The 13,044-nt window shown below is 36.4% G+C and overlaps 1 non-coding gene across 1 annotated transcript; it reads left to right on the top strand.

The window, feature by feature from the left end:
• The first annotated feature begins 2,067 nt into the window (after window positions 1-2,067).
• LOC138166273 (U6 spliceosomal RNA) lies at window positions 2,068-2,171 on the top strand. Its single transcript, XR_011169577.1, has one exon. It is a non-coding gene; the product is annotated as a U6 spliceosomal RNA (small nuclear RNA).
• Window positions 2,172-13,044: the final 10,873 nt, after the last annotated feature.

The raw sequence follows: 13,044 nt of genomic DNA, 5'->3' as shown, positions 1-13,044 counted from the left end.
GTCAGGAATAGCTATCTTCCTGAGTTCAGATCTGGTCTCAGACACTTACTAGCTCTGTGACCCTGAGCAAATCACCTAACCCTGATTACCTCCCTTTCCTACCTGTAAAATTAACTGGAAAAGGAAAGGGCAAAGCACTCTAGTATCTTTGCCAAGAAAACCCCAAATAGGGTCACAGAGAGTTGGACACAGCTAAAATGTCTGAACAATAACACATCTTCAGTCCCTGTCTACTGGCTGGCTTCTCTATTGCCTATAAACATGCCTATGTATCGCTCAACCTAAAAAAAGAATATCCTCCCTTGATCTGTCTATCCCTTCTAGCTATTATCCTTTATCTCTCATCCTTTTTTGTGGCTAAATTCCCTAACGAGGCCAACTACAATTAATACCTTCCCTTCCCTTCCTCTCATTTTATTCTGAATTCTCTGACTTCTGGCCTCCAACATCATGATTTAACTGCATGTCTCTCTCCAAAGATACCAATGATTCTTGTTTGCCAAATCCAACTCCCATTTCCCCCCAATCTTCCTCCTTGACCTCTCTGCAGTCTTTGACCCTGTTGATTGTTGTCTCCTTGATATTCTCGTCTTTTGACATTGCTCTCTCCTAGTTCTCCTCCTGTTTGTCTGGCTGCTCTTTTGATGGATCTTCATCTAGGTTTCCCCCACTAACAACAGAGGTCCCCCCAAACTCTATCCTTGGATCTCTCCTCTTCTCCCTTTATACTATCTTGATTGGTGATCTTATCAGCTCCCATAGATTCAACTATCATCTCTATGCAGATGATTCTCAGATCAATTCATCCAACAGTAGCCTCATTCCTGACCTCCAATCTTGCATCTCCAGCTGTCTCTGGGACACCTTGATTTGGATTTCCCGGAGACATCTGAAACTCAACATATCCAAGACTGAACTCATTATCTTTTCCCTCAAACCCTCCCCTCTTCCTAATTTCTCTATTACTGTGGAGGGTGCCAACATTCTGCCAGGCACCCAGGCTCACAGCCTAAGTGTCATTCTTGATTCCTTACTCTCATCACTGCCCTTCTCCCCATATCCAAATTGTTGTCAATACTAAGACTTCTCAGGTAACTGCTATTCCTGTTTCATTTTTATGTTCATATTTCTAGTGCCTAGCACGCAACTAGTGTTTGATAAATGTTTGTTGAATGAATAAACTTATGAGTTAACTGAGCTTCTTCATATATTCCTTATTAAATAATTTATACATACTTATATGGGGTATATCATATATACCTCACATATATCTTATTTCAAACCATTTTGCTCAACTATATGCCCATAAAACTGACAACTTATATGAAATAAATATTTACAAAAATATAAAACATGAAAATTTATAGAGCAAGAAGTAGAGTATTTAAAAAAAAAAAACAAAATCTGAGGGGAAAAAAATTTAAAACCATAAATGAACTTCCTTAGAAAGACTCTAGGATCAGATGGTTTTATAAGTGACTTCTATCAAATATTGAAGAACAATAAATTCTAATATTAAATTAACTATTTACCAAAAAAAGAGCAAAAGAAGAGGTCCTGCCATTTTCCTTCTATGACACAGATACTATCCAATACACAAACCAGAAAAAGTCAAAACAGAAAAAGAAAACTATAGATCAATATCTTAAATGAGTATAGATATTAAAATTTTAAATAAAATATTAGCAAAAAGGCTAAAACAGTATATTACAATTATCATACACTATGAGCAGGATGGATTTATAACAGGAATTCAGAATTGACAATATTATAAAAACTATAAACTCATTGACCATATTAATAACAAAAGCAACAGAAATGGTTTAATTATTTCAATAAATGCAGAAAAAACTTTTGAGAAAAATATCCATTTATGTTAAAAACACTAGAAAGCAATGGAATAAATAGACTTTCCTTTAAAATGATAACAACAACACGTCTAAAATCAAGAGTCATAATTATTTGTAATGGAGATAAACTAGAATCTTTTCCGATAAAATTAGGCAGCATGAAACAAAAATGTCCATCATCACCACTTCTTTTTAACATAATACTTAACATGGTGGCTTGCTTTGGCAGCACATATACTAAAACTGGAATGATACAGAATGATACAGAAATGGCCCCTGGGCAAGGATGACAAGCAAATACATGAAGTGTTCCACATTTTTGAACTAATAAATAAAACTAAGAACTGGTTTTATGAAAAAAAAATCGATAAGCCTCTGGTCAATTTGATTTAAAAAAAGAAAGAAGAAAACCAAATTACCAGTATCAAAAATTAAAAGGTTGAATTCACTTCCAATGAAGAGGAAATTAAAACAATAATTAGGAATTATTTTGCTAATAATTTTTCCTTTCCCTTCTTTTTGAAATTAAAAAAAAATACAAGGCAGCACTGCCAGTAATTGTTAAGCTTATAACTTAAAATATCTTAAGTAGAAAGGTCTGGGGAAGACACTTGAGTTGGGAGGACCTGACTCATGGGCTGGAGGACAACAATAGGAATGAATAGGCAAGACTATTGTGCAACAGGATGTGCTGGTAAAAGTAAAGATAAGTTTAGCTTCATAATGATGACAAGGAATTTTCAATGAGAAACTTGATCTTGTGAAAAGTAAAAGTCTATCTAGATTCAGAGACCAAAGAAAGAAAGCAAGAAAAGAAAAAGAAAACTGTTTCTACATGTCCTGTTTATTTTTTTTAAAGAAGAGAATTGTACTTTTTTGTATGCCCATAATTTTGTATACCCAATTGTATGCACATAAATTTGACAATCTTAGCAAGATGGATGAATATCTACAAAAATATAAATTGCTCAGATTAACAGAAGAGGAAGTAAAATATTTAAATAACCTCATCTCAGAAAAAGAAATTGAAGAAGCTATCAATGAACTCCCTATGAAAAAATCTCCAGGGTCAATTTACAAGCTAATTATATCAAACATTTAAAGAACAATTAATTCCAATATTATGTAGACTATTTAAGAAAACTGGCAAAGGAGTCCTACCAAATTCTTTTTATGACACAAATATGGTATTGATACCTAAACTTGGAAGAGCCAAAACAAAGAAAATTAGAAACCAATTTCCCTAACGAATACAGATGCAAAAATTTAAAACAAAATATTAGCAAAAAGGTTACAGTAATTTATCATGAGAATAATACATTTTGATCAGGTAGGATTTATTACTGGAATGCAAGGATGTTTCAATATTAGGAAAACTATCAGCATAATTGATCATATATCAACAACAAAACTAATAGAAACTATATGATTACCTCAAAAGATGCAGCAAAAGCTTTTGACAAAATACAACACCCATTTCTATTGAAAACATTGGAGAGCATAGGAATAAACAGATCCTTACTTAAAATGATAAGTAGCATCTGCCTAAAGCCATCAGGAAGCATTATATGTAAAGGGGATAAGCTAGATGCATTTCCAATAAGATCAGGGGTGAAACAAGGATGCCCATTATCACCACTGTTATTCAATATGGTACTAGAAATGCTAGTTTTAACAATAAGAGAAGAAAAAGAAATTGAAGGAATTAGAATAGGTAAAAAAAGAAACTAAGTTATCACTCTTTGCAGATGATATGATGATATACTTAGAGAATCCTAGAGAATTGAGTAAAAAACTACTTGAAATAATAAACAACTTTAGCAAAGTTGCAGGATATAAAATAAACTCACATAAATCATCAGCATTTTTATACCTAACTAATAAAGCCTAACAGCAAGAGATAGAAAGAGAAATTCTATTTAAAGCTACTGTAGGTATTATAAAATATTTGGGAGTCTACCTGCCAAAACAAACCCAGGGATTATATGAATACAATTACAAAACACTTTTCACGCAAATGAAGTCAGATCTAAATAATTGGAAAAACATTAATTGCTCATGGGTAAGCTGAGCTAATATAATGAAAATGACAATTCTACCTAAATTAATTCAGTGCCATGTCAATCAAACTACCAAAAATATTTTTTAGAGCTAGAAAAAATATATCAAAATTCATCTGGAAGAACATAATACTGAAAATGCTGGCTATGGTAATAATATAAGAAAAAGAAATTGAGGGAATGAGTATAGGAAAAGAAGAAACAAAAGGACTATTTCTTACAGATGCTATGATAGTGTACATAAAGAATGCTAGAGAGTAAAACTAAAAAATTAATTGAAACAATAGCTGCAGCAAACTTTCAAGATGTAAAATAAATCCACACAAATCCCCAGAATTTCTACACCACAGCAGTAGAATAGAGGAAGAAGAGTTAGAAAGAGAAAAAAAAAAAACAATTGTACAAGAAAAACTTGACTACAGAAAGCAAAATACTTGGGAATCTATCCACCAAGAAGTACATAGGAATTATAAATGTAACTATAAATTACTATTTATAGAAAAAATAAAGACAGACATAAATAACTGGAGAAACATTAACTACTCATGGGGAGAATGAATCAATACAATAAAAGTGACAATATTGGGGCGGCTAGGTGGCGCAGTGAGTAAAGTGCTGGCCCCGGAGTCAGGAGGACCCAAGTTTGGTTCCGGCCTCAGACACTGAACACCCACACACAAAAAACTAGCCATGTAACCTTGGGCAAGTTACTTAACCCCAATTGCCCTCCAAAAAAAAGGCAAAAAAGAAAAAAAAGTGACAATATTACCTGGACACTTATGCTTCTCTTAATATAGTCTAAGATGGCATTAGTTTCCTTAGCTGCCATATTATCCTGTTGGCACATATTGAGTTTGGAGTTCACAGAACCTTCAGATCCTTTTCAGGTGAATAGTAGTCCAACCCCATCTCCTCAGTGTAGGACTTCTGAAGCGAATTTTTTTGAAACCATGTTTATTTATCCTTATCTCATTTTATCAGATTTAATGCAGAGCTCTTGCCTTGATGACCCTAAAAGTACATTTTCCTTGAGATTATATTATATCCCCCTTGAAGTCAGGGACTGTCTGTAGTTTCTTTTTTGCATGCCCCAATGCTTAACCCAGTGTCCAACACAGAGTAACTACTTAATAAATATTTATTAAATTGGTTTGAATTAAAGAGACAGGTGTCACAGTGAAAGATGATGTAATAGACAGAACACTGGAGTCAGAAAGAACTGAGACCAAATCCAGTCTCAGACACTCATTACCTGTGTGACCCTGGGCAAATCACTTAACCTCTGTCTCCTTCAGTTTCCTCATCAGTGATATAGGGGTAATAATAGAATCTGCTTCCAGGATTGTTGAGAGGATTAAATGAAATAATATTTATAAAGCACTAAGCACAGTGCCTGGCACATAGTAGTCACTTAATAAATTATTACTTCCTTCTTTCTTTCCTTCTTTCTGCACTTTTAAAATAAGAGGCACATAATAAGCACAGTAGGATCCTATATTTTTTGCCTCTTTATCTCATGTTTTGTTATAACAAAGATGTAGTCTATCATGCAGAATTACTGGTAAAAATCTGTTCCTTACTAATCCCCTTATTGAGGATGCCATTGGTGAATGTGGAGATTATTCTCATAAAATTTTATCTAGAGAAATATCTACTGGAAATAAAGAAATTATGAATATGAGGAATTCAAAGACACACAGAAAGATCTATTGGTGCTGAGCAAATGTCATGGTAATGGGAATTTGAAGATCTTCCCAGCCCCTGAATAGGTCAAATGTAATCACATGGAGCCTATGATGGAAGGAGCTTGCTGAATGGGTAGAGTGAGTCCAGAGGAAACTGGGAGTCAGAGCACTTAGAGCTGGAGGGAAAAGAGGACATGGCAAGGAGACAACTAGGTATGATGTGGCTCCCTGCTGTGTTACGGTGTATTAACTTCTTTGTTGCTATGATGGATTCAATTTTCCGGTGTTGGGATTTGGTTTTCTAGTTTTGGGATTCAGCTTTCTGAATAAATGTTTTGCTTCTGTCTTCTATTTGGAGAGTCTGTTATATTTTGTGATTCAGAACTATGTTGGCATATTCATAGTCACCATCAGTGTTGCTAATATTGCATTGGCACTACAGCAAAGAAAGCAGAACGCGGAGAAGGTAATACACAATGACCACACTAATGCAAATGAAAACAATTCTAAATGACATCATAATACTGATCAAATACAGTGACCTATATTGCTTCCCAAGGATTGATGACAAAGCACATTTTTCTTCTTTTAGTAGAAAGGAAGCAGACTATGAGTGTGGAATATTGCTCATGCTGCCAGACATGATCATAGAGACAACTGGTTTTATTGGAATGTTTTTCTTTGATATAACAAAAGGTGCTATGCCTCTAGGTGTAGAGGTAAGTAGTTATCAGAACATGACTATGGCTGACAATATAAGAAAAAAAGCAATAATGATTATTTTTAAAAGTGCTTTGGGTACCTCAGTACCTCAAGATGTACTGTTAACAAACACAAAGAATAACTAGGTGCTCTCTCACTACTTCCTTAGGTTTAAGCTTCTTGGACATTTTTTGTTTTGTCCTTTCCAGTCCAGATTATTTCCCTTGGCAGAAAAACAGAAGAAAAATAAGAGTTCCATTATATTTCCGTTGCCTGTTATCACCATCCCAAAGCAAACTAACCAGTTCTAGACCTTTGATTCTCTTATTTTCCATAGTATAGCTAAGAAACAATCTCTGCATTCTTCAAAAAATTTTGCCTTATCCTCTCTTGAAGGCCATAGTTAATTCAAAGCTTTAATTTTCCTGCTATCATTCTTACAGGACCAAGCCATTTTTGTACCCATCCTCTATGACTCACTCTTTTTTCTGTCTTCAGTCCATGACTGATGAGCTCCCAGTGTATCCACACCAGTAGTATCCTTAGGCAACCTAAATTATTGGCTGTTCTGCTTGGGGCAGAATGAGATCTCTATCAGATGTCACATATGTGTGACACTTCCCATATCCCATTATATCATGTTTCCATACCTGTCTTTTATGATCTGTTTCCTATGCTTCTCATTTATTCAGTATTTTTGTCTATAGTGTACTCTGATAGCAATATTTCTTCTGTTTCTACCTTTACTGATTTTCACCCAAATCCTCTCTACCATGTTTCCTGCCTTGGGTTTGTTTCCTCACATGGGTATATCTTCTTAGTATACAATCTCCTCATCTTTTCCCTATTCTTTATGTCTGTCCCTTCACCCCAAGTCTTGTTACTGTTGATTTTAGAATAAGGTATTCCCTTATAGAGCTATAGTCTAGTGATGGATCTTAAGAGATTCTCTGCCATGTCTTAGATCCATAACTAAGGAAGGCAGCATAACTTTCTGTTCTTAATGTCAGGTCAATACATGTTGCCTCATTTCCCTTCATCAGGGTGTCACCAACTGCTGCTCATCTTTTCTTTCTCTGATCCTTACAGAATAATTCTGTAGATAGACATCATCATTCTTGGAGAATAAATGGCTGCTTTCTCCTTAGAGAGCTCAATTTCATCCTTTTTAAGAGAAGGCTTATATTTATTATTTAGCCCAAAGATTCTTTTTTTTTCTTGTTTCATGCAAAGTCAGTGTTCTCTGCATGTGTATGTGTGTGTTTTTAAGGATCATTTTTTTAAGAGGAGGGGAATCTCACCAAGGTTTAAAGTGCAGCAGCTACTTATAGGCCTGATCTCACTGCTGATTGCCATGAAAGTTTTGACCAACTTTGTTTCTGACCTGGTCTGGGTTGTCCCTCCTTGGGCAGCTCAGTGGCCCTCCACTCCTGAAGGCTTACCATATTGGTGTGCGACTTAGTGTGGATGCCCAATTGACTTAGCCTTAGTCAAGCTCAGAACTCCTGAACTCAAGATTTACATCAGCCTCCCCTTCCTCCATTAGTGGCAGTGAATATAGGTATGTGCCACCATGCTCAGTTTAAATGAATAATTAATTCTCTCTGATAATATGTATAGTGGAAAGGTACTCTCAAGCTGTTGATCTTCTCTTCTAAAAGATAGACTGCCTTATACTTTGAACACAGATAACATTTACTTGGTCAGGGTAGAAAGACAAAAATCCTGTAATCTATGTTGTCATTATATAATACTTTTTTTGGGAGGGGGAGGCAGGGCAATTGGGGCTAAGTGACTTGCCCAAGGTCACACAACTAGTAAGTGTTAAGTGTATGAGGTGGGATTTGAACTCAGGTCATCCTGACTCCAGTACTGGTGCTCTATTCACTGCGCTACCTAGCTGCCCCTAGAATTCTTCTTGGTTTTCACCCTTGCTGGGAGTGAAGTCATCTGTCCACCTTGAATTCTGGTAGAATCACTTGTGGATAACTGTCTTGGAGAACTATCGTAAACTGTGGGAGTCTTCAACTGTAGAATCATCATCATCTCTTTTTTTCACTTTGACTAGCACTCCCAAAGCCCCTTTTTTGACTTCTTGACTTGACCAGCTTTCTTTTCTTTGTTTGTTTTCACTTTTTCCTCTTCTGATCCTTCTCAAGTCCTTTCCCTCTTTCCCTTGAGTCCTTTCCCTCCCTTGGCTTGTCTTTTTCCATTCTCTCTTCCAACTCTTCACTTTCTCTCCTACTTTCATGAGTCCCCTTTATGACTGAGTCATTTTCTCTCTCTTCCAAAATTTCCCTTCCCAAATCTCACAATGACTGACCTTCACAAATTTCAAATCCTCCAAATCTCCTTCTGCTCAAATTATTTTCCCTTCTTCTGCGAGTCTATGATGACCAGCACCCAACTTATCCTTATAGAATCATTCCAATAAGCTAAAGCCTAATATATCTTTCCCTAAAACCTATTTGTCCTTTGCTCTTTCATTCACTGAACCTGCCATTCATCTAATCTCTCCTGTGTGAAACCCTGGAGTTAACATTGACTCTTCCTCTTAGCTCACTTCTTATAGATAAGCAGTAACCAAATATGCCAAACCAAAAAAATTCCATTGTTGCAATATCTCTTGAATGAATTTCCTTTCTACCCACTGCCACCACCCAAGTTCAGACCCAAGTTACTACCTCCCTGAATGACTACAATAGCCTCCTAACATTATTCCAATTTCCACTCTCTCTCCTTCTAATCCATCCTTCAAATCATTCTAAGACTTATAAGATTTTAACCCAGCACAGTGTCTTGTACATAGTCTGTGCTTAACATTTTATTAAATTGAATCATAGACTGAGTGTTCTCAAGCCAGAAGGTACCTCAAGGGCTATTTGGCTAATTCCTCTGTTCTATAGTTTAAGAAAGTGAAGCCGAGGGAGGCTAAATGATTTTCCCACAGTCCCACTGCCATGACTCAAAACCAGTTCTTTTGACTGTAAAATCTTTCCATCCAACTTCAAACAATTTAGCATTTCTTTATTTTCCATATGTGATAAGTTGTTTGGATCAGGTGGTATTTTAAAAAATTTGACTAATAAAAAATTTCACTAAATTTTATCAGCTTTACTTTTACATTTTTTCCTAAACAAAAGTTAAGCAAGGAGACGTTGCCATGAGGACTTAAGGAAGTCAGATTCCCATTAATTGTGGCTTGTTTAGATTTTTCCACAATAAGAGAAATTAACAGGGGAAATTGTCGGCACCATGGAAAAGCATAGACTGATTTTCAATCTTAACTGGGCTGGTCCAGTGTGACGGGGTTCCTGTAAGATTCACTAGATTATAGAAAAACAGGAAGATCTGTCACTGCACTTTCTACTTCTAGGTCTGGCCTCTACCCAAGACCAGTCCTGGGCAAAATTCACTTCATCTCAATTCAATTCAACAAATATTTATTTAATACTTGTAGCGTTTGTAGTACTGTGCTAAATGCTAGGTGCTTAGGATATAAAGATGAAAATGACATAGTCCCTAACCTCAAGAAGCTCACATTCTGATAGAGGAATGTGTGTGTGTGGGTCGGGGGGGGCAGACAGGTAAAGTGTGATGGGATAAAGGAAAAAGTCAGACACAGTGATCTAGGAACAACTGAGGAAGGAGAGAATGCTTTCAGCTGGGAGAGTCAGGAGAGCCTTCATAAGGGAAGTGGCCCTTGAGATAAACCTTGGAGGAAAATCTATAAGAAAACAAGCCGTTCACCAACTAACAAATAAGAAATTAAAGCTATAAATAAACATATGAAAAAATGCTCTAACTCACTATTGATTAGAGAAATGCAAAACAAAACACTCTGAGATTCCATATCTCACCAGTCAGATCGGCTAAAATGACAAAACAGGAAAACGATAAATACTGGAGAGGATGTGGAAAGAAGAACACTAATGCATTGTTGGTGGAGTTGTGAACTGATCCAACCATTCTGGAGAGCAATCTGGAGCTCTGCCCAAAAGTCTATATACCACTTCTAGGGCTATATCCCAAAGAGATCATAGAAGTGGGAAAAGGATCTATATGTACAAAAATATTTATAGCAGCTCTTTTTTTGTGGTGGCAAAGAACTGGAAATCAAGGGGATGCCCATAAATTGGGGAATGGCTGAACAAGTTGTAGTATATTAATGTAATGGAATAATATTGTGCTATAATAAATGAGGAGCAGATGAACTTCATAATAACCTGGAGAGACTTATATAAACTGATGCTGAGTGAAGAGAGAAGAACCAGGAGAACTTTGTACACTATTACAGACACTTTGTATGTGTGATGACTAACTTTGATAGATTGAACTCCTCTCAGCAATATAAGGTTAGAAGACAACTACAAAAGTCTCATGATGGAAAGGGATATCCACATCCAGAGAAAGAACTAGAATCTGAATGCAGATTGAAGCAAACTACCTGTCTCACTTTTGTGTTTTGTTTTGTACCTTCTTTCTCATTATCCACTCCATTGGTTATAACCCTTCTTTACAACTTGACTAGTGTTTACTGTGAAGGTATTTGTAGAATCTATGTTTGATTGCATGCTGCTAAGGTGGGGAGGCAGGAGGAGAGGAAGGGGAAGAAAATTTGAAACTCAAGAGATTGTGCAACAATGTTATAAACTAAAAGTAAATAAATAAAATTTAAAAATGAATCAATGGTTTGAACTGTTTATGTAGCCTCCTGTACACTTAATGCATAAAAAGGTAAACCTACAAAGATGGCTGGAGCCAGATGGTAAAGGTTGCAAGGCCAAGAAGACCATGTTTTATTTATAGGCAATGGAGAGCCACTGAAAGCCTTTGAGTAGGGGAATTACATGGTCCAAACTGTATAATAAAAAGATTGCTTTGGCAGTAGTTTGGAGGATGAACTGGAGAGGAGAGAAGGAAGGCAGGAACATTGATAAGGAGTGAGTAGAGATGAGGAAGAAGCTATTACTGTAGCCCAGGCTGAGATGGGATGAGGGTCTTCTCCAAGGTGCTAGCTTTGAGTACAGAGAAAAAGTGAGATGTGAAAAATACTACGGAACTAGAATTAAAACATGGTAACCAACTAATTAGATATGTTAGATTAAAGGACGAAACAGTAGAGGATGGTGGTGCCATTGATAAAAATAGGGACATTGGGAGGAGGTATAAGTTTAGGGGAGTATTTAATGAATATTTGGATATAGTAAGTCTGAGGTACTAGCAGAATATCAAAGTAGAGATGTCAAACAGGAAGTTGGATATATGGAATTAAAACTCAGGGAAGAAACTGAAGCTAAATATAAATATAGGAAGGCATTTGCAAAGTGGTGAGTCCATGAGAGTAGATAGCCCAAATTGTGAAAGTGAAGTTTACCTCTGGCATCCCTCCTATACCCTTTCTGTTAGGTCCTAATGCCCTTATGTGGCCTGTGGTTTCTATAAAGGGATCCTACTCAGGCCTGTTTTAGGATACCAAAGGAAAAATTTCTCATGCTACAGAATGTCCCCATCTTTGAACCACATCCAATCAATTGCAAAGTCATAGTAATTCAATCCTTGAAGTGTATCTAATTTACGTTGGTTCTTATTCTTATAAAAACAGAAAAGACTTAATGAAGGTCCCCATTTTTTAAATCAAAATTTGCTTCTGTCAGAAATGGCTTCCTAGGGGCAGCTAGATGGTGCAGTGAGTAAAACACTGGCACCGGAGTCAGGAGGACCCGAGTTTGGTTCGGCCTCAGACATTTAACACCCATACAAAAAAAAAAAAAACCTAGCCATGTAACCTTGGGCAAATTACTTAACCCCAATTGCCCTCCAAAAGGCAAAAAAAGGCTTCCTCCCTCATGACCAATGAAGGCATATCCTGAAACTTCATTTATTTAAGTAATGGGTTGTTTTGACTTGTTTGTTCCATACACTAGTAATACTTTCTCATCCCCAATTAAAGTTGGTCTATCCTTTATCCTTTTCCTTCAGTTGTTTGCTCTCTCTCTCCTTTTCAAAATAATAGCAAATTATTTTTATAAATATTCACCTTAAGGTATTCTGTGCAAATAATGACTCGGCACCATAATTTCAGAGATGGAAATTATATATGTTAGAGGTCATCTAAATCCAAACTCCTCATTTTACAGATGAGGCAACTGAGGACCAGAGAGGTTAAATAACTTGTCCAAGGTCACATGGATACTAGATGACAGATTCAGAATTCTAACACAGGGCTTCTGACTTCAAATCCAACAATCTTTCTCCTTTATAATACCATTTCTAAAGGGTATTTTCATTTTAATAGGGGACTCAGAGGGAGTCTCAGAGGAATGAAAATTTCTAACAGAATCTTAGGCACCTGTTAACACCTGAAGTAAGTGTGGAAAATATTTTGGGGGCTGAAGAACCTTCCCAGGCTGCTTAATTCAAGTCATGTAGGTAGTTACTTAACCTACTGAATGTGGTCCTCAGCTCAACAGTATCTTCTGCAGTACTGGGTACATGTAGATTTATTTTTGGTTTTCTTTTTACATTTATTGTGTCTGAATAGCCACTCAAGCATTTTGTGTATCCCATTGGAACCTTTCTGGATTTCCTAGCTATCTGTTCTCCATGATGCTTCTACTCTGGTCATCATTTTCCCCTACCTTCTCTATCATCACAACCTTGGCCTCCATAACTTTGGTCCCCTGGAACTGATAGTTGAGATTTCAAATTATCCTTCTAAGAACCAGACCTCCATGCCACTTCTCA

The sequence above is a fragment of the Petaurus breviceps genome, unplaced genomic scaffold, assembly GCF_028583685.1.
Source record: "Petaurus breviceps papuanus isolate PSGF00001 unplaced genomic scaffold, PetGlider_PUasm1.0 220, whole genome shotgun sequence".
Taxonomy (NCBI): domain Eukaryota; kingdom Metazoa; phylum Chordata; class Mammalia; order Diprotodontia; family Petauridae; genus Petaurus; species Petaurus breviceps.
The sequence above is the reverse complement of the archived record's forward strand: the minus strand, read 5'-3'. Positions and strand labels throughout refer to the sequence as shown.